A 20,453-nucleotide genomic window follows, 5' to 3' on the forward strand; every position below is an offset into this window, starting at 1 on the left:
TGAATTGCACCTTATTCACAATACACCACACCCTATTGCTCTTTATTCATATTAGACGACACAGTAGTGCCCTTTCTATATGCAACGCCACATAGTAGAGCACCTTATACACATAATGCCACACATTAGTAATGCATTTATACACATAATTCCACACAGTAATTCCCCTTACACATTATTAATGTCTTTATAAACATAATGCGCATTAAACATTATGACAACCTTTATTAATGCCCTTTTACACATAATGTCCCTTACACATATGCCGCACATTATTAATGCCCTTACACACATAATGACACACATTGGTGGTCATTCCGAGTGGATCGCTCGTTATATTTTTTCGCAATGGAGCGATTAGTTGCTAATGCGCATGCGCAATGTCCGCACTGCGACTGCGCCAAGTAAATTTGCTATTAAGTTAGGTATTTTACTCACGGCATTACAAGGTTTTTTCTTTGTTCTGGTGATCGTAGTGTGATTGACAGGAAGTGGGTGTTTCTGGGCGGAAACTGGACATTTTATGGGTGTGTGCGAAAAAACGCTGCCGTTTCTGGGAAAAACGCGGGAGTGTCTGAAGAAACGGGGGAGTGTCTGGGTGAACGCTGGGTGTGTTTGTGACGTCAAACCAGGAACGAAACTGACTGAACTGATCGCAGTGGCAGAGTAAGTCTCGAGCTACTCAGAAACTGCTAAGAACTGTCTATTCGCAAATCTGCTAATCTTTCGTTCGCAAATCTACTAGGCTAAGATTCACTCCCAGTAGGCGGCGGCTTAGCGTGTGCAAAGCTGCTAAAAGCAGCTTGCGAGTGAACAACTCGGAATGAGGGCCATAGTGCCCCCTACACATTTGCTGCACATTATTAGTGCCCCTATACACATAATGACACACATAGTGCCCCCTACACATTTGCTGCACATTATTAGTGCCCCTATACACATAATGACACACATACAGTAGTACCCTGTTACACATATGCCGCACATTATTAATGCTGTTATACACATAATGACACACATAGTGCCCCTTACACATATGTTGCACATTATTAATGCATTTTTACATGACGCACATAATGCTCTTTGCACATATTCCGAACACTACTGCACAACTAACCCACTCACATGCACACAGCACTCACACTTCCACTAACACTGTGACTTCTGCCTCTGCTTGGATACAGATGTGTCTTCATAAATCTTGCCTCAGTGCTAACGTCGGGCACCTTTTTTATGAAAATGCATCATATTTGCATTACTATGTGGCTAGGATGCACAAGCAGCTTCTGCTGATTAAACTGATATGAATGCAGCATGCCAATATACTGTGTGAGACTGTGGCTGTATCTGCATATGAAATGCTACACACAGAATATAGGCATGCCGCATATCATTTTAATCAGCAAAAGCTGCTGGTGCCCCTAGGCATATCAAATGCCCTAGGCAATTGCCTAGTTTGCCTATGCCTATGGCCGGCTCTGCATAGCGTTCACTAGAGCACAAGCACACCCCCGACACTGGGCAGGTACTGTAGATCTGATTCTGCAGGTACACGTTTCCGAAACTCTTCCTCCTGTAGAATTGCCGCCTTCACGCATTTTATTCAACACAACAATAAACATTACAGTTGAAATACCTAAATACAGTGTAATTCTTCTATAGATAATAGAATAGGAACAGTATCACCTTTTTCAGTTCATAGGGGTATATTCAATTGAAGTCGGATCCATTCCGACATTCATTTGTCGGAATGGATCCGACCTGGGCGCTGCTCTCCCCATCTCACGTCGACTTTTTTTCAAAGTCGAATTGAGATGGTCAAAAAGGGCACGTGGATCGGCAGCTATTCCGCCGATCCACGTGCTTTTCGACAAGTCGAAAAATTTGGGGTTATATTGAATAGGTCGGGACCCCTTCCGACCTACAAAAGTTGAAAACTGCCGTCTTTTCGACAGATGGCAGCTTTCTACTTCAGTTGAATATACCCCATAGATTTTATACGGACTTTATAATCCGTCCTTCCCATTATTTCACTTATTTGTGAGGGCTCAGATACTTTCCATTTCCATTTGGCTCAATGACTCTACTGTAGAAGGTGATGTTATTCATGTTATATAACAGTGAGCGATACATTAATCACACAATAACACACAAACAATACTATCAATGAATATTACTTTTATTGAAGAACTTACATGAATAAGTACATATAAAGGACTATTAGTCCATAATATTATATAGCATATAGACCTATAAACTTTTAATATTTTGCAGATATACTGGGTTCCCAGTTGAATTTGAATGTATATTAATAAATAGTCATATTTAAAAATATTATATATTTGCGTCTCTAGTGCTCCTGTATCGTTACTCTACTTTTTTTCTTGGTGTTTTTGTGAGACTATATTTGCGCAAGAGTAAGAGGTAGTACCCCACAATAAAAAATAAATAAAAAAAATCTGTTGTTTTTTTTCGTGAGAAAAATTAAAATGTTTCTGGTGGAAAAATGGGGTTTACTTGGATAGCCCCCAAAAAGTATTTTGCATTCACAAAAATTTTCACAGCTAATAGGATACCCCCCCCCCCCCATAGTGAGAAGAGGCAAGTACAGTGGGCAGGATGTATTAACATACATCGCTGCCCATCGGCCCCCCGCGATACTTGTGAGGTGTTGTGCGGGGGTCTCCGTCACCTCCCTGGGCTCTCCACACTCCCCCCCCCCCCCCCCCCCCTCACGCCGGGAAGCAGCAGCAGGCTGTCCCTGGCGCCGCCTCCGACCCCCCTACAGCCGGAAGGACCTCCGGCTGCGTTGCTAGGGGGAGGAGGAGTTTACCTTCCGGGTCCAGGCTTCCTGGAGGAAGATATGCTAGGGGGGGAGGCGGGTTGCGGCGGCTGGCGATAATCAGCCCATACGCTTCTATAGGGTATCACCATCCAAAGACAGCGATACCCTGGGCGTCGAAAACTTGGCAGCTGGGTCTTAGTACATTTGAAAATGCGGGGGTTTTACTGCATTTTTCCCTTAGTACATATACGCCCAGTATGAGGTACACATTGGATGAACAAACTTGATCTTTGGAGGAGAGTCTCACGAAGGCCCAAATGTAATAGAGTGCGAGATTTGCAAAGTACTGAAATTTCTGCAATTCTAACGGCAATATTTAACGTTGCAAATTTATACAATGCAGGTTAGATTTGCATTGAAAAAAACCACATTAAATCTTGCTGCTAAATCGCCAAAATCTCATCATGTTGCAAATCTCTCACACTGTAACACGTGGGCCAAAGTCGACAACTGTGGAATGAGCCCCAGTCACCAATTCCATGTTGCTATTTCATGAACGAAGATAAAGTCTGGGGGCAGTTGCTGTTCAGAATGATCAGCACTCCATTGTCTGATATCCATGATCTACAGACCACCAAGAACGCTTGAAATGTAAAATCCGTCTGGCTTTAAGCATGAAACATTAACAATTTGAACTTGCTCGGATACTAAATGCTTTCTTCCCCGTTGCTGGGTATCAATTTGCGCGAAAGAAGTAATTCTTCTACTGCCTAATCATCTGTACTTTACAGCGCCGTTTGTGACTTGATCCAAGTTCCAGAGACGAGACAGATTTTTCTAGTCTACATTTTTAATGGCTTTTTAAGTACAGCTTTCACTCCTAAAATGCATCTTATTGCAAATTGCAGCTTGCAGTTCTCTGGGAGGGCACGGGAGACAGGCGTTTCACAAAATGTGATTTATTATCAAGTGAAAAAAAAAACAACTTTCCATTTTCTTAGGAGTTACTTGAAGAATGTCAACTGATTCACTGCATATGTCGAGACAGATGGCTGTTCTGCTGTACATAAGTATTTCTCTGGCAAAGATATTGACATCGTGTATTATATGATGTAATATCATTGTCCATGTCTTGTAATCCTACGCAGTCCCTCTGGATGGCTTCCGGAGTCACATTCGCTGTTGGTTAAGGGATCGATGTCACTTTATATTGGCTGCCGGCAGTCTTGCAGTTGGTATCTTGCCATTGCATTACTGGCATTTAAACTATAAATATAGATATTTGGCTACATGCACCCATTTGTCTCTACTGCAACCTGCTGGGGACATCCAGGAGATGTTATGATGTACATATGAAATCTACAGGCTGGAGGAATGCTGTTATTGTTTGATGAGAGTAAAGAACATGCTCTCTGTATGGTATAGATTATTCGAACATGCTCTCTGTATGGTATATATGATTCGAACATGCTCTCTGTATGGTATGAATGCTAGAGCCTGCTCTCTGTATGACATAGATGCTAGAGCATGCTCTCTGTATGACATAGATGCTAGAGCATGCTCTCTGTATGGCATAGATGCTAGAGCATGCTCTCTGTATGGCATAGATGCTAGAGCATGCTCTCTGTGTATGGTATAGATGCTGGAATATGCTCTCTGTATGGTATAGATGCTAGAACATGCTCTCTGTATGGTATAGATGCTAGAACATGCTCTCTGTGTGGTATAGATGCTAGAACATGCTCTCTGTATGGTATAGATGCTGGAACATGCTCTCTGTATGGTATAGATGCTAGAACATGCTCTCTGTATGGTATAGATGCTGGAACATGCTTTCTGTATGGTATAGATTCTGGAACATGCTTTCTGTATGGTATAGATGCTAGAACATGCTCTCTGTATGGTATAGATGCTAGAACATGCTCTCTGTGTGGTATAGATGCTAGAGCATGCTCTCTGTATGGTATAGATGCTTTGAACATGCTGTATGGTATAGATGCTAGAGCATGCCCTCTGTATGATATAGATGCTAGAGCATGTTCTCTGTATGGTATAGATGCTAGAGCATGTTCTCTGTATGGTATAGATGCTAGAGCATGCCCTCTGTATGATATAGATGCTAGAGCATGTTCTCAGTATGGTATAGATGCTAGAGCATGTTCTCTGTATGGTATAGATGCTTGAGCATGTTCTCTGTATGGTATAGATGCTAGAGCATGTCCTCTGTATGATATAGATGCTAGAGCATGTTCTCTGTATGGTATAGATGCTAGAGCATGTTCTCTGTATGGTATAGATGCTAGAGCATGCTCTCTGTATGGCATAGATGCTAGAGCATGCTCTCTGTATGGCATAGATGCTAGAGCATGCTCTCTGTATGGCATAGATGCTAGAGCATGCTCTCTGTATGGCATAGATGCTAGAGCATGCTCTCTGTATGGTATAGATGCTAGAGCATACTCTCTGTATGGTATAGATGCTGGAGCATGCTCTTTGTATCGTATAGATGCTGGAACATGCTCTCTGTATGGTATAGATGCTGGAGCATGCTCTCTGTATGGTATAGATGCTGGAACATGCTCTCTATATGGTATAGATGCTAGAACATGCTCTCTGTATGGTATAGATGCTAGAGCATGCTCTCTGTATGGTATAGATGCTGGAATATGCTCTCTGTATGGTATAGATGCTAGAACATGCTCTTTCTATGGTATACATGTAAATAGAGTGACTTTGTATTTGATTTAGATCACGGGAATAGAATCCGCACTGAATGTTAATTAGCGCGGCCGGTAGTGGACATTTTCTTATTGAGGCAGGGTGGTATACGAGCCTACAGATTAGTAGTTACAGAGAATATGCCATCAGGGTCTATACTTTTATTTCCTTAATTATTATGTTATTCTTTGTGCACTGCAATACAGTAAGTGAAAAACAAGCAGGGTTACTTTGTGCCCTGGTGTGGCTGGAGCAGTTCAGTATAGCATGTTCTTGTTGTGCTACCCCCTGTGTTGGTTGGCTTCATGAGTGTTACCCCCTGTGTTGGTTGGCTTCCTGATGCTACCCCTTGTGTTGGTTGGCTTCCTGATGCTACCCCTTGTGTTGGTTGGCTTCCTGATGCTACCCCTTGTGTTGGTTACCTTTATGAGCGCTACCTCCTGTGTTGGTTGGCTTCCTGATGCTACCCCTTGTGTTGGTTGGCTTCATGAGTGTTACCCCCTGTGTTGGTTGGCTTCCTGATGCTACCCCTTGTGTTGGTTGGCTTCATGAGTGTTACCCCCTGTGTTGGTTGGCTTCCTGATGCTACCCCTTGTGTTGGTTGGCTTCATGAGTGTTACCCCCTGTGTTGGTTGGCTTCCTGATGCTACCCCTTGTGTTGGTTGGCTTCATGAGTGTTACCCCCTGTGTTGGTTACCTTTATGAGCGCTACCTCCTGTGTTGGTTGGCTTCCTGAGCGCTACCCCCCGTGTTGGTTACCTTCGTGAGTGCTAACCTCAGTGTTGGTTGGCTTCCTGATCGCTACCTCCTGTTGGTTACCTTCCTGAGCGCTTCCCCCTGTTTGGCTTCCTGAGCCCTTCCCCCTGTGTTTGGCTTCCTGAGCCCTTCCCCCTGTGTTTGGCTTCCTGAGCCCTTCCCCCTGTGTTTGGCTTCCTGAGTGCTACCCCCCGTGTTGGTTACCTTCGTGAGTGCTAACCTCTGTGTTGGTTGGCTTCCTGATCGCTACCTCCTGTTGGTTACCTTCCTGGCGCTTCCCCCTGTTTGGCTTCCTGAGCCCTTCCCCCTGTGTTTGGCTTCCTGAGCCCTTCCCCCTGTGTTTGGCTTCCTGAGCCCTTCCCCCTGTGTTTGGCTTCCTGAGTGCTACCCCCTGTGTTGGTTGGCTTCCTGGACACGTCACAGTAGAGCTGATCCTATGCGGTATAGTGGAATAAGGCCTAGGGATAGCTCATAGTGGCTCCCAAGGCGAACTATAAGCTGAGAGTGTACTATGTTACATTGTTTATCCTCTTATTATTAATTATTCTGGAATTTGAACTAAGGAAGTGGGCGGAGCTGCGTTTTTACTAGTGATGAGCGGATTCGGTTTTACTCGGTTTTACTCGGTTTTACTCGGTTCTCAAAACGGCATCTTATTGGCTCACGGATGTCACGTGTTTTGGATAGCCAATAAGATGCCGTTTTGAGAACCGAGTAAAACCGAGTAAAACCGAGTAAAACCGAACCTCGCTCATCACTAGTTTTTACATCAACGGCACGAACAATCTATTTCCATTTTTATTTTGTTTTATTACTCGAAAGCCTCACATTAGTATGTATTTCACTGAGTCAAATGTCATAATTACAGATAAATCTACCATTAACTTTTTAATTAAGCGTCGGGTTTGTCAAGCCGGGATAAATGGTGATGTTCAGCTGCAACTAATTATGCCTGAAGGCCTGACGAGCAAAGTATACGGTATCAGATCTGACATTTCAACATTCTTCAAACTTACTTTCTTTATATTATTAATTACAAAACTCATTTGTAAACTAATGCCATCATTATAGAGGCAGGATCTCGCAAAATGTTAGATATCTATGTAAATATTGATGTACAGACATGACCTAGCTTACAGCTGCCATTATGTAAGGATTCATTTATCTAGTACTACGGGTCTGACTCCTGATAGATGATTAGTCCGCGGCTGCTCCTATGCCGTTCCGTTACTGGATCAGCGCACGTACATTGTAGGGATTCAGCGGCCATTTTGTCTTTTTACAGTAGTGTTCATTCTAGCACCCTGCACCTTTCAAAACATGTGCAGTTCCTCTTTCCTGCCTGGGGTGTCGCTCTCTCCTCTGGTGCTTCTCAGCACACTCTGGTCTGTATTTCAGTGCGGAGATACAGACCAGAGTGTTCTGAGAAGCACCAGAGTAAAGAGCGACACCCCAGTCAGAAAAGGAGAACTGCATGGATTTTGAAAGGTGCAGGGTGCTAGAATGAACACTATACAGTATACTGTATGTAATATATAACAACAAACTTCTTCAGCTGCAGAATCGTTCCCGTCCTTGGAATAATGTTTAAATCATGTCAATTAAAGTACTGCTTATTAATGAGAATATATTAATACAAGGATTTGTATATTCAATTTTGTCTATAAATAATCATATTTTTTCTCTATGATGCTGCTAAAGTGATTTTATTCATGTTCGGATTAGCAATAGTAGTATTACCCTTGATAAATTATACAATCATCCGGGCCGTATTGTGTACCACATGGGCCTGGAGCTGAAAAAGATCATAAGCAGAGGAGGTGTGGCCAACGTCGTGTGGGTGTGGCCAGTACCATGGTGGGGTGTACACCCCTACACTATCACCTCCAGTACCTGGCCCCAGCCACACATTCTGTGGCCCTACCTACAATATGTGCCAACTGGTAATTACTTGTGAGGCGTAGAAGGGATGAGTAAACACTTAAAAGACACAATTGACTCAGAAGACAATGACACACACACACACACACACACAAACACACACACACACACACACGCCTCTCCTTGTTACACATTGGTGGTCATTCCGAGTTGATCGCTAGCTGCTTTCGTTCGCTGTGCAGCGATGAGGTAAAAAAACGGCACTTCTGCGCATGCGGCGCAATGCGCACGCGCGTTGTACAATTGCAACGAACGATGTAGTTTCACACAAGGTCTAGTGAAGCTTTTCAGTCGCACTGCTGGACGCAGAGTGATTGACAGGAAGTGGGCGTTTCTGGGTGTCAACTGATCGTTTTCATGGAGTGTTTGGAAAAACGCAGGCGTGTCAGGAAAAACGCAGGCGTGGCTGGGCGAACGCAGGGCGTGTTTGTGACGTCAAATCCAGAACTGAACAGTCTGAAGTCATCACAAGCGCTGAGTAGGTTTTGAGCTACTCTGAAACTGCACAAAAAAACTTTGCCGCCGCTCTGCGATGCTTTCGTTCGCACTTCTGCTAAGCTAAAATACACTCCCAGAGGGCGGCGGCATAGCGTTTGCACGGCTGCTAAAAACTGCTAGCGAGCGATCAACTCGGAATGACCACCATTATGCAGCACAGTGGGGGACAGAACTATCTGGTGGCTGCTAAAAACTGATGTCAGTGTAGAGACCGCCCACCGCGCAGCCTGCCGCAGTGTAGTGCAGCACAGCACGCTGACCCCTCCTCCACTCCTTAACGCTGTTGCAAGACACAATCTGCATACAGTATATCCCTCTTTTGTACACACGCCAAAATTTAATGAACGTTTGCAGCAGCTGTCTTTCCCTGGGTGTAGTATGGCTGACCGGCGGTCTCCTGACCGCCGGTCAGCATACCGACGCCGGGATCCCAGCAACATACCGACGCCGGGATCCCGGCGGGGAGGGGCGAGTGCAGCAAGCCCCTTGTGGGCTCGCTGCGCTCGCCACGCTGCGGGCTCGGTGGCGACCTGCGGTCGCCACGGGTTCTACTCCCACTCTATGGGTGTCGTGGACACCCACGAGTGGAAATAGTCCCTGTTGGTCGGCATGCCGACCATCGGGATAGTGAGATGTCGGGATGCCGGAGGAGGTCATGTGACCGTCGGTCTCCCGACCGCCGGTCACATGAATACCACCCCTTTCCCTGTGTGCTGCTACTCTGAGTTACACCATGTCTGTCTGTTTTCCCCACCTGCATTTATAGGAAGCCTAACTATAGCTCACACTATACAGTAGGGTATCCTGCATTGTTAATTAAAGTCAGACACACTGATGTTACATTGTAAAGAAGAGCTATGTCACCGTGCACTTCCCGCTAGTTATCCACTGGTGGTTTTAGGCTTAAGCCCTATTGTCGCATTACTGCAATCAATTACAATATCCTGCACTTAGCAAGCCCCTAACCATATATATATTACCGTATGTTGGGTGAAATCGCCCGTCTTGCTGTACCATAGCCACTAGTCCTCCCACCTGGCAGCCACTTACCTTAGGGGACAGCCAGGGGTGGACAACCTTTTGCACCATGGCGGATGGGGGGGAAGGGTCAGTCTGACTTTGCAATTGCCGAGAACAGGTGCTCAACGGTTCGTTCCCAGATGGGGATTGCTGGTCGGCTGCGGCTCTGCGTTCTGCATACAGAGCACAGTTGCTCCCTACTTCCTAGTCCCCTCAGCGCCATATGCCACATGACGTCCACGCTGCTGAGGAGATTCGGGGGACGCTGTCCTCTGTGCATGCAGCGAAGAACACAGAAGCATGTCATGGGAGGTCAGTACTAAGGGGCACAGAGGGGAGGCGGGGGGATTGCACTGTGTAGCATACATGATATGCGGGGCACAGTGGCCACATGAGGGGGGGGCAGTTTATAGGAGGCCCCCAATTGTTAGTTGGCCTCAGGCCTTAATCGTGCTCTGCATCTCGGCATTCCCACTGCAATTTTGCTGTTAGGACATGATAAAACTCTGGTAGGGCATGCTGGAATGTGTAGTTCTTCAGCACCCAGACTCAGGGGATGGCTGGGCACGGTGCCATCTGCCCCCCAGGCCAGTGCAATTTAAGTGTTCCAGGGCCACCTGTCTGCAGATTCCCTGTGAAAAGTTGGGCCACCTTCTTCAGTCTGCCCCCAAGGCAGCACTGTATAAATCACTGTATTTTTGCTTGATTTAGTAACAAGCAGGCCCGCCATCAGGGGGGTGCTGCGGGCACAGCTGTCCCGGGCCCGGCCTCTCTAACAGTGAGGGCCCGGTCCGCTCATGCCGCTACCCGCCCACCGCCATCCGTCCTCTGTCCGCCGCCCATTGTTTGCCCGGCTCCAGTGCAGGCTATTGAAAATGTCCCTCTCAAGATGGCTACCGCCTCTGAGGAGACAGTTATTAAAGAAACTAGAGGAGGCTCTAGTATCTTTAATAACTGTCTCCTTCGAGGCGGCGGCCATTTTGGAAGGGACCGTTTCAATAGTTTACTTGAAGCAGGCTGACAAACAGTCTGCTGCGGCTCCAGAGGCGGCAGCAGCTGCAAGGGGACGGCGACAAGCAGAGCCCCTGACAACAAGCAGCTCCCCAGTGTGCAGGTACCGGGGCAATACTGTGTGGGGCGTTACTGTGTGGGGCATAATATGGTGCTGGGGGCAAAACTCTGGAGACATAGAAATTTTCTTTTATATAAAAAAATAATAATAATATATATATATATATATATATATATATATATATATATATATATTTCTCTGATGTCCTAGTGGATGCTGGGACCTCCGTAAGGACCATGGGGAATAGACAGGCTCCGCAGGAGACTGGGCACTCTAAAAAAAGATTAGGTACTATCTGGTGTGCACTGGCTCCTCCCTCTATGCCCCTCCTCCAGACCTCAGTTAGAATCTGTGCCCGGCCAGAGCTGGGTGCTCCTAGTGGGCTCTCCTGAGCTTGCTAGAAAGAAAGTATTTATTAGGTTTTTTATTTTCAGTGAGCTTCTGCTGGCAACAGACTCTCTGCTACGAGGGACTAAGGGGAGAGAAGCGAACCTACTAACTGCGGCTAGCTTGTGCTTCTTAGGCTACTGGACACCATTAGCTCCAGAGGGTTCGAACACAGGGCCCGACCTCGATCGTCCGTTCCCGGAGCCGCGCCGCCGTCCCCCTCGCAGAGCCAGAAGAACAGAAGCTTGAAGACGACGAAACCGGCGGCAGAAGACTCCTGTCTTCATTTAAGGTAGCGCACAGCACCGCAGCTGTGCGCCATTGCTCCCAGCACACTTACACACTCCGGTCACTGTAGGGTGCAGGGCGCTGGGGGGGGGGGGGGGGCCCTGGGCAGCAATTGAAGTACCTTTTGGCAATAAAAATACATATATACAGTCTGGCACTGTATATATGTAAAAACCCCCGACATTTTTTCACACAGAAAGCGGGACAGAAGCCCGCCACTGAGGGGGCGGGGCCTTCTTCCTCAGCACACCAGCGCCATTTTCTCTTCACAGCTCCGCTGGAAGCAGCTCCCCAGGCTCTCCCCTGCAGTATCCAGGTACAAGAAGGGTAAAAAAGAGAGGGGGGCACAAAAATTTAGGCGCAAATAAAACATATAAGGCAGCTATTGGGTAATCACTTATTATAAGTGGAAATCCCTGTGTTATATAGCGCTCTGGTGTGTGCTGGCATACTCTCTCTCTGTCTCCCCAAAGGACTTTGTGGGGTCCTGTCCTCAGTCTGAGCATTCCCTGTGTGTGTGCGGTGTGTCGGTACGGCTGTGTCGACATGTTTGATGAGGGTTACGTGGAGGCAGAGCAAGGGCAGATAAGTGTGGTGTCGCCCCCGTCGGGGCCGACACGTGATTGGATGGATATGTGAAAGGTCTTAAACGACAATGTAAGCTCCTTACATAAAAGGTTTGATGACGCTGCAGCCTTGGGACAGCCGGGGTCTCAGCCCGCGCCTGCCCAGGCGACTCAGAAACCGTCAGGGGCTCATAAACGCCCTCTATCTCAGATGGTTGACACAGATGTCGACACGGAGTCCGACTCAAGTGTCGACGATGATGAGGCACATTTACAGTCTAAAATGACCAAGGCCATCCGATACATGATTATTGCAATGAAAGATGTATTACACATTTCTGAGATTAACCCTGTTAATACCAAGAGGGTTTATATGTTTGGGGAGAAAAAGCAGCCAGTGACTTTCCCCCCATCTGATGAATTAAATGAAGTGTGTGAAGAAGCGTGGAGTTCCCCTGATAAGAAACTAGTGATTTCTAAGAGGTTACTGATGGCGTACCCTTTCCCGCCAACGGACCGGTTACGTTGGGAAACATCCCCTAGGGTGGACAAGGCGCTGACACGCTTATCTAAAAAGGTGGCCCTGCCGTCTCAGGATACGGCCGCCCTAAAGTAGCCTGCGGATAGAAAGCAGGAAGCTATCCTGAAGTCTGTGTATACACACTCTGGTACTCTACTGAGACCTGCTATTGCTTCAGCCTGGATGTGTAGTGCTGTAGCAGCATGGACAGATACTCTGTTAGACGACATAGATTCCCTCGACAGAGATACTGTCTTGCTAACCCTGGGCCATATAAAAGACGTTGTCTTATATATGCGGGATGCTCAGAGGGACATTTGCCTGCTGGGCTCTAGAATTAATGCGATGTCCATTTCTGCCAGGAGGGTCTTATGGACTCGGCAATGGACAGGAGATGCTGATTCTAAAAAACACATGGAGGTTTTGCCTTATAAGGGTGAGGAATTGTTTGGGGACGGTCTATCGGACCTCGTGTCCACAGCGACAGCTGGAAAGTCGACTTTCTTGCCTCAGGTTTCCTCACAGCCTAAGAAAGCACCGTATTATCAAATGCAGTCCTTTCGTTCTCAGAAAGGCAAGAGGGTCAGGGGCGCATCCTTTCTTGCCAGAGGCAGGGGTAGAGGTAAGAAGCTGCACCATGCAGCCAGTTCCCAGGAACAAAAGTCCTCCCCTGCTTCCACTAAGTCCACCGCATGACATTGGGGCTCCACAGGCGGAGCCAGGTGCGGTGGGGGCACGTCTCCGAAACTCCAGCAACCAGTGGGTTCGCTCACAGGTGGATCTCTGGGCTGTACAAATTGTATCTCAGGGATACAAGCTGGAATTCGAAGCGACTTCCCCCCGCCGTTACCTCAAATCAGCCTTGCCAGCTTCCCCCATGGAAAGGGAGGTAGTACTGGCGGCAATTCACAAGCTGTACCTCCAGCGAGTGATTATCAGGGTCCCCCTCCTTCAACAGGGAAGGGGTTACTATTCCACAATGTTTGTGGTACCGAAACCGGACGGTTCGGTGAGACCCATTCTGAATTTAAAATCCTTGAACACTTATATAAAGAAATTCAAGTTCAAAATGGAATCGCTCAGAGCGGTTATTGCAAGCCTGGAAGAGGGGGATTTTATGGTGTCGCTGGACATCAAGGATGCTTACTTGCATGTCCCCATTTACCCACTTCACCAGGAGTACCTCAGGTTTGTGGTACAGGACTGTCATTACCAGTTCCAGACGTTGCCGTTTGGCCTGTCCACGGCACCAAGGATATTTACCAAGGTAATGGCCGAAATGATGATACTCCTTCGGAAGAAGGGAGTTATAGTTATCCTGTACTTGGACTATCTCCTCATAAAGGCGAGGTCCAGAGAGCAGTTGTTGATCAGCGTAGCACTCTCTCAGGAAGTGTTGCAACAGCACGGCTGGATTCTGAATGTTCCAAAGTCGCAGCTGATTCCTACGACGCGTCTGCTTTTCCTGGGCATGATTCTGGACACAGAACAGAAGAAGGTGTTTCTCCCGGTGGAGAAGGCCCAGGAATTAGCATCTCTGGTCAGGGACCTCCTGAAACCAAAACAGGTATTGGTGCATCACTGCACGCGAGTCCTGGGAAAGATGGTGGCTTCATACGAAGCCATTCCCTTCGACAGGTTCCATGCAAGGATCTTACAGTGGGATCTGTTGGACAAGTGGTCTGGATCGCATCTTCAGATGCATCGGCTGATCACCCTGTCCCCAAGGGCCAGGGTGTCTCTTCTGTGGTGGTTGCAGAGTGCTCACCTTCTCGAGGGCCGCAGGTTCGGCATACAGGACTGGGTCCTGGTGACCATGGATGCAAGCCTCCGAAGATGGGGGGCAGTCACTCAGGGAAGAAACTTCCAAGGGCTGTGGTCAAGTCTGGAGACTTCTCTACACATAAATATACTGGAACTAAGGGCCATTTACAACGCCCTGAGTCAAGCAGAGCCCCTGCTTCGAAACCGGCCAGTGCTGATTTAGTCAGACAACATCACGGCGGTCGCCCATGTAAACCGCCAGGGCGGCACAAGAAGCAGGATGGCAATGGCGGAAGCCACAAAGATTCTTTGGTGGGCGGAGAATCACGTGCAAGCACTGTCAGCAGTGTTCATTCCGGGAGTGGACAACTGGGAAGCAGATTTCCTCAGCAGACACGACCTCCACCCGGGAGAGTGGGAACTTCATCAAGAAGTCTTCACACAGATTGCAAAGCGATGGGAACTGCCAAAGGTGGACATGATGGCGTCCCGCCTCAACAAAAAGCTAAAAAGATATTGCGCTAGGTCAAGGGACCCTCAGGCGATAGCTGTGGACGCCCTAGTGACACCGTGGGTGTACCAGTCGGTATATGTGTTTCCTCCTCTTCCTCTCATACCCAAGGTACTGAGAATAGTAAGAAAGAGAGGAATAAGAACAATACTCATTGTTCCGGACTGGCCAAGAAGGACTTGGTACCCGGAACTGCAAGAAATGCGCACAGAGGACCCATGGCCTCTGCCTCTCAGACAGGACCTGCTGCAACAAGGGCCCTGTCTGTTCCAAGACTTACCGCGGCTGCGTTTGACGGCATGGCGGTTGAACGCCGGATCCTAGAGGAAAAAGGCATTCCGGATGAAGTTATTCCTACGCTGATAAAGGCTAGGAAGGATGTGACAGCAAAGCATTAGCACCGTATATGGCGAAAATATGTTGCTTGGTGTGAGGCCAGGACGGCCCCTACAGAGGAATTCCAGCTGGCTCGATTCCTGCACTTCCTACAGTCAGGGGTGACTATGGGCCTAAAATTGGGGTCCATAAAGGTCCAGATTTCGTCCCTATCCATTTTCTTTCAAAAAGAACTGGCTTCACTGCCTGAGGTTCAGACGTTTGTTAAGGGAGTGCTGCATATTCAGCCCCTTTTTTGTGCCACCAGTGGCACCCTGGGATCTTAACGTTGTGTTGGATTTCCTGAAATCCCACTGGTTTGAGCCACTTAAGACCGTGGAACTAAAGTATCTCACGTGGAAAGTGGTCATGCTGTTGGCCTTAGCATCGGCTAGGCGTGTGTCGGAACTGGCGGCTTTGTCATGTAAAAGCCCATATCTGATCTTCCATATGGACAGGGCAGAATTGAGGACTCGTCCCCAATTTCTCCCAAAGGTGGTATCATCGTTTCATTTGAACCAACCTATTGTGGTGCCTGCGGCTACTCGGGACTTGGAGGACTCCAAGTTGCTGGACGTAGTCAGGGCTTTGAAAATATATGAAAAGAATATACCTGATGGCGCAATCAATATAAATAATGTTGTATATAATATAATATCTGTCACCTTGTGATCATATGACAAATGGTTTTATTTCGTCAGACCTCAGAAGCCTGTCTCTAATGGCTTCAATATAACAAATACAATTTGTAAGGAAAAGAGGTCGCGCTATAGAACCAATTAATTATTCCACACCATTTCCAATTAAAAATATTTATTTAAAACATATAACCATGTAAAAACATAAATGTATATTTTATTCCTAGAGTATTAAGATTTGGTGTGGTCACAACACCCTCGACTGCATACCAATTATAAATTAATATTTCTCATTAATAAAATGTGCTGAATAGTATAATGTCCAGACCGGCAATATATTATGCCACAATTTCAGTCTGTAATAGGATCCTTTATGTTAATTTGCACCCAATGATAGTAGGACACTGATGTTTTCGTCCAGACACTATGCACCACAATTGTAAAGATCACAGGTACCTTTGCTCACTCTGTCCCTTGTGCTTGTAATACGGGACCTGTTTGCAAGTTTGAGGAGCTTATATGTGTGACCCGAGCGTCCCCGGGATTACACAGTATAATGGACAACTGTTACCTGCGATTTGTAGCGGTGTGGTGCATGTACATATGGCAGTTTCTGTGTCCGTTTAGCAGGATGAAGAAAGGTTTCCGTACGGGCAACCCGACAGTTCCCACGAGGGGGCAAATGCTGTTGCTCAGCCCGCTCCAGCGGTCAGCCACCTCGCTGCTCCGGCTTCCAAAGAACACTGTTCTCTCCGACACCGTGCGATGGTAACTTCCACGGTTTGCTCGTAGCAGGTGCCAAGTGCTCTGGAAATGCCGGGAGAAGGTCTGAACCATTCAGCAGTCAGCGATCACTTAAACAGGGAGTCCTAGACGCGTTTCGTAACATCCAGTTACTTCTTCCATAGGCGGTAATGGCTGGAGTCAGGAAGACTGACTCGCTGTTTATCCTGCATGCACACAATAAGCTGGGTGCTCCTGCTTCAAAGCAAACTATTGCTCGCTGGATCTGTAGCACGATTCAGCTGGCTCATTCTGCGGCTGGATTGCCGCATCCAAAATCAGTAAAAGCCCATTCCACAAGGAAGGTGGGCTCTTCTTGGGCGGCTGCCCGAGGGGTCTCGGCTTTACAGCTTTGCCGAGCAGCTACTTGGTCGGGTTCAAACACCTTTGCAAAGTTCTACAAGTTTGATACCCTGGCTGAGGAGGACCTTGTGTTTGCTCATTCGGTGCTGCAGAGTCATCCGCACTCTCCCGCCCGTTTGGGAGCTTTGGTATAATCCCCATGGTCCTTACGGAGTTCCCAGCATCCACTAGGACGTCAGAGAAAATAAGAATTTACTCACCGGTAATTCTATTTCTCGTAGTCCGTAGTGGATGCTGGGCGCCCGTCCCAAGTGTGGACTTTCTGCAATACGTGTATATAGTTATTGCTTAAATAAGGGTTATTGTTATGAGCCATCCGTTGAGTGAGGCTCCGTTGTTGTTCATACTGTTAACTGGGTAAGGTTATCACAAGTTGTACGGTGTGATTGGTGTGGCTGGTATGAGTCTTACCCTGGATTCCAAAAATCCTTTCCTTGTAATGTCAGCTCTTCCGGGCACAGTTTCCCTAACTGAGGTCTGGAGGAGGAGCCAGTGCACACCAGATAGTACCTAATCTTTTCTTTAGAGTGCCCAGTCTCCTGCGGAGCCCGTCTATTCCCCATGGTCCTTACGGAGTTCCCAGCATCCACTACGGACTACGAGAAATAGAATTACCGGTGAGTAAATTCTTATTATATATATATATAATTTTTTATTATAATTTTTTTATTCATTTAATTATTATTATTATAATTTTTATTTTTGTGGGGGAAGGGGGGGCCTGCCTATTTTGCCTGTCCCGCGCCCCATAATTTCTGATGGCGGCCCTGGTAACAAGTACTATAACACCCAGTAGAGACACCTCGCACAATGCTCTTACACGGCCTCATGCTTAATTCAATCGGTCCCTAAGGGTCACGCATCATTTTTTTTCCTTTTCACAAGTTTTAATAAACGCCCCGTATTAAACTTTACTTAGCAAGCATTAATCAGCAAAGAAGAAGACGAGCCATTTAATCTCAAATCCTCTTTTACTTTTTTTTTTAAATTTCCTTAAACACACTGGCCCTCATTCCGAGTTGTTCGCTCGGTATTTTTCATCGCATCGCAGTGAAAATCCGCTTAGTACGCATGCGCAATGTTCGCACTGCGACTGCGCCAAGTAACTTTACTATGAAGAAAGTAATTTTACTCACGGCTTTTTCTTCGCTCCGGCGATCGTAATGTGATTGACAGGAAATGGGTGTTACTGGGCGGAAACACGGCGTTTCAGGGGCGTGTGGCTGAAAACGCTACCGTTTCCGGAAAAAACGCAGGAGTGGCCGGGGAAACGGTGGGAGTGCCTGGGCGAACGCTGGGTGTGTTTGTGACGTCAACCAGGAACGACAAGCACTGAAATGATCGCACAGGCAGAGTAAGTCTGAAGCTACTCTAAAACTGCTAAGTAGTTAGTAATCGCAATATTGCGAATACATCGGTCGCAATTTTAAGAAGCTAAGATTCACTCCCAGTAGGCGGCGGCTTAGCGTGTGTAACTCTGCTAAATTCGCCTTGCGACCGATCAACTCGGAATGAGGGCCACTGTACAATTCTTTATACTTGCTTCATTTTATTTTTCTCCACATCACAGAAATATAACCACCATATACTCCTATTTAAACAAAGCATATATGTAGCTTTGTTCTTGGTACACCTCCAATTAGATGCGATCCGTTTTTTGGCAGATCAAAACACAGTTTTGATCGCGAAAACTGATCCGCGAACGTGTGATAACACATGGGATCCGGGATGAGCTCCCGATAACTGCCGACATCGGGGGAGGAGCGTGCCGAATCGGGACTAATTGGATTGTCCCCGGCAACACAATTACCTGTGGTCATGGGGGGTCATTCTGAGTTGATCGCTAGCTGCCGTTGTTCGCAGCGGAGCGATCAGGCTAAAAATCGGCACTTCTGCGCATGCGTATGGGCTGCAATGTGCACGTGCGACGTTCGGGTACAAAGCCCTTTGCGATTGTGCACAGGTTGTAGCGAAGTTTTCAGTCGCACTGACGGCCGCAAGAAGATTGACAGGAAGGGGGCGTTTCTGGGTGTCAACTGACCGTTTTCAGGGAGTGTTTGCAAATATGCAGGCGTGTCTAAAAAAAACGCAGGCGTGGCTGGGCGTTCGCTGGGCGGGTGTATGACGTCAAATCCGGACACGAATAGGCTGAAGTGATCGCAAGCGCTGAGTAGGTTCAGAGCTACTCAGAAACTGCATAAACTGTTTTTGCAGAGCTCGGCTGCACATGCGTTCACACTTCTGCTAAGCTAAAATACACTCCCCCGTGGGCGGCGGCATAGCGTTTGCACGGCTGCTAAAACTAGCTAGCGGGCGATCAACTCGGAATGACCCCCATTGACCGCAGGTCATTGTACACCCCCAATGAGGTTTTCACAAATTTGGTCAACAGCCTCTAAGGGGTATATTCAGTTGATGTCAGATCGTTTCTGACGGAAATGATCCGACATTTGAGTGCTCAATTAGCTGCCAAATCTGACTAGAAAAAAGTCGGTTTGACATTGTCAGGAACGGGGCTAATATCTGTTGGATTTGGCCGCGATTATGACAAAACACCTGGATCTGCGGCTATTCCGCCGATCCACGTGTTTTCCAAAAAGTCGGAAAAACGGCAGCCAAATTGAATAGGTCGGAACAGTTTCCGACCTAAAAAAGTCGGAAACTGACGTCTTTCCTACAAGACGTCTGTTCCGACTACAATTGAATACACCCCTAAGACTACAAAATCTATAGCAGTCTTCCCCCCTTTCCCACACAGACAGACACACACACACACACACACACACACACACACACACACACACACACACACACACACACACACATCGCCGGCCTTCTCTGAAACAGTTGACCATCATTACAAGCCCATTAGATGATAGAAGATTAATGATTGCTACTTGGCATGTTCAAACCACTCAAACGACCAAAAAGAAGTGATGCAGCGTTGGCACAGATTGATCTCTGCTCACAAATTGCTGTAAAGACGTAGTAATGGAAGTGTATTGTGTAATCTATAGCATCTTTTGTTACAGCGGACCCTCATTATTACAGAACACGGCTTTATTGAGAACCTAATGGAGAGGAATATAAAAATATTAAAGTATTACATTTCACCTTGTATGCTAGTTTGCTTGTCACTCCTTTGATTATTCCGAGCTTACATACGGACAGAAAGTTCCAGATAATAAGGTGTAATAAGATGTCATGTGACACTGGTATAATGGGTTTAGGTAAATTCTCTCCATCAACATTTAAGTGTCTTTTAAACGCTCTTTCGGTGGTCTAGAGTAAGTAAGTGTCTCTTACATGAATTAGTAATACTTTAGTTCATAGTCCATCGCCACATACTGTGTTTCTGTACTTTGTGAAATCTCTTCATCATTACCAGATCAGGCTCTGTACACACTGGGGGTCATTCAGACCCGATCACACGCTAGCTTTTTTTGCAGCGGTGCGATCAGGTCTGAA

General features: G+C 46.9%; 1 protein-coding gene across 3 annotated transcripts in view; it reads left to right on the forward strand.

Annotated features, from left to right (window-relative positions):
- The window catches only part of CDH13 (cadherin 13), a 1,087,951-nt gene that overhangs the window by 272,455 nt on the left and 795,043 nt on the right, over positions 1-20,453 (forward strand). Inside the window, exon 1 of one of the 3 annotated variants that reach the window (XM_063945967.1) lies at positions 10,739-10,832. The exons of the other annotated variants lie outside the window; for them this stretch is intronic. The gene's annotated coding sequence lies outside the window, so the exon portion shown is untranslated. Of the gene's footprint in view, positions 1-10,738; positions 10,833-20,453 lie in introns of those variants that run through there. 3 annotated transcript variants of the gene reach the window in all.

The sequence above is a fragment of the Pseudophryne corroboree genome, chromosome 11 (genome assembly GCF_028390025.1).
Source record: "Pseudophryne corroboree isolate aPseCor3 chromosome 11, aPseCor3.hap2, whole genome shotgun sequence".
Lineage (NCBI taxonomy): Eukaryota > Metazoa > Chordata > Amphibia > Anura > Myobatrachidae > Pseudophryne > Pseudophryne corroboree.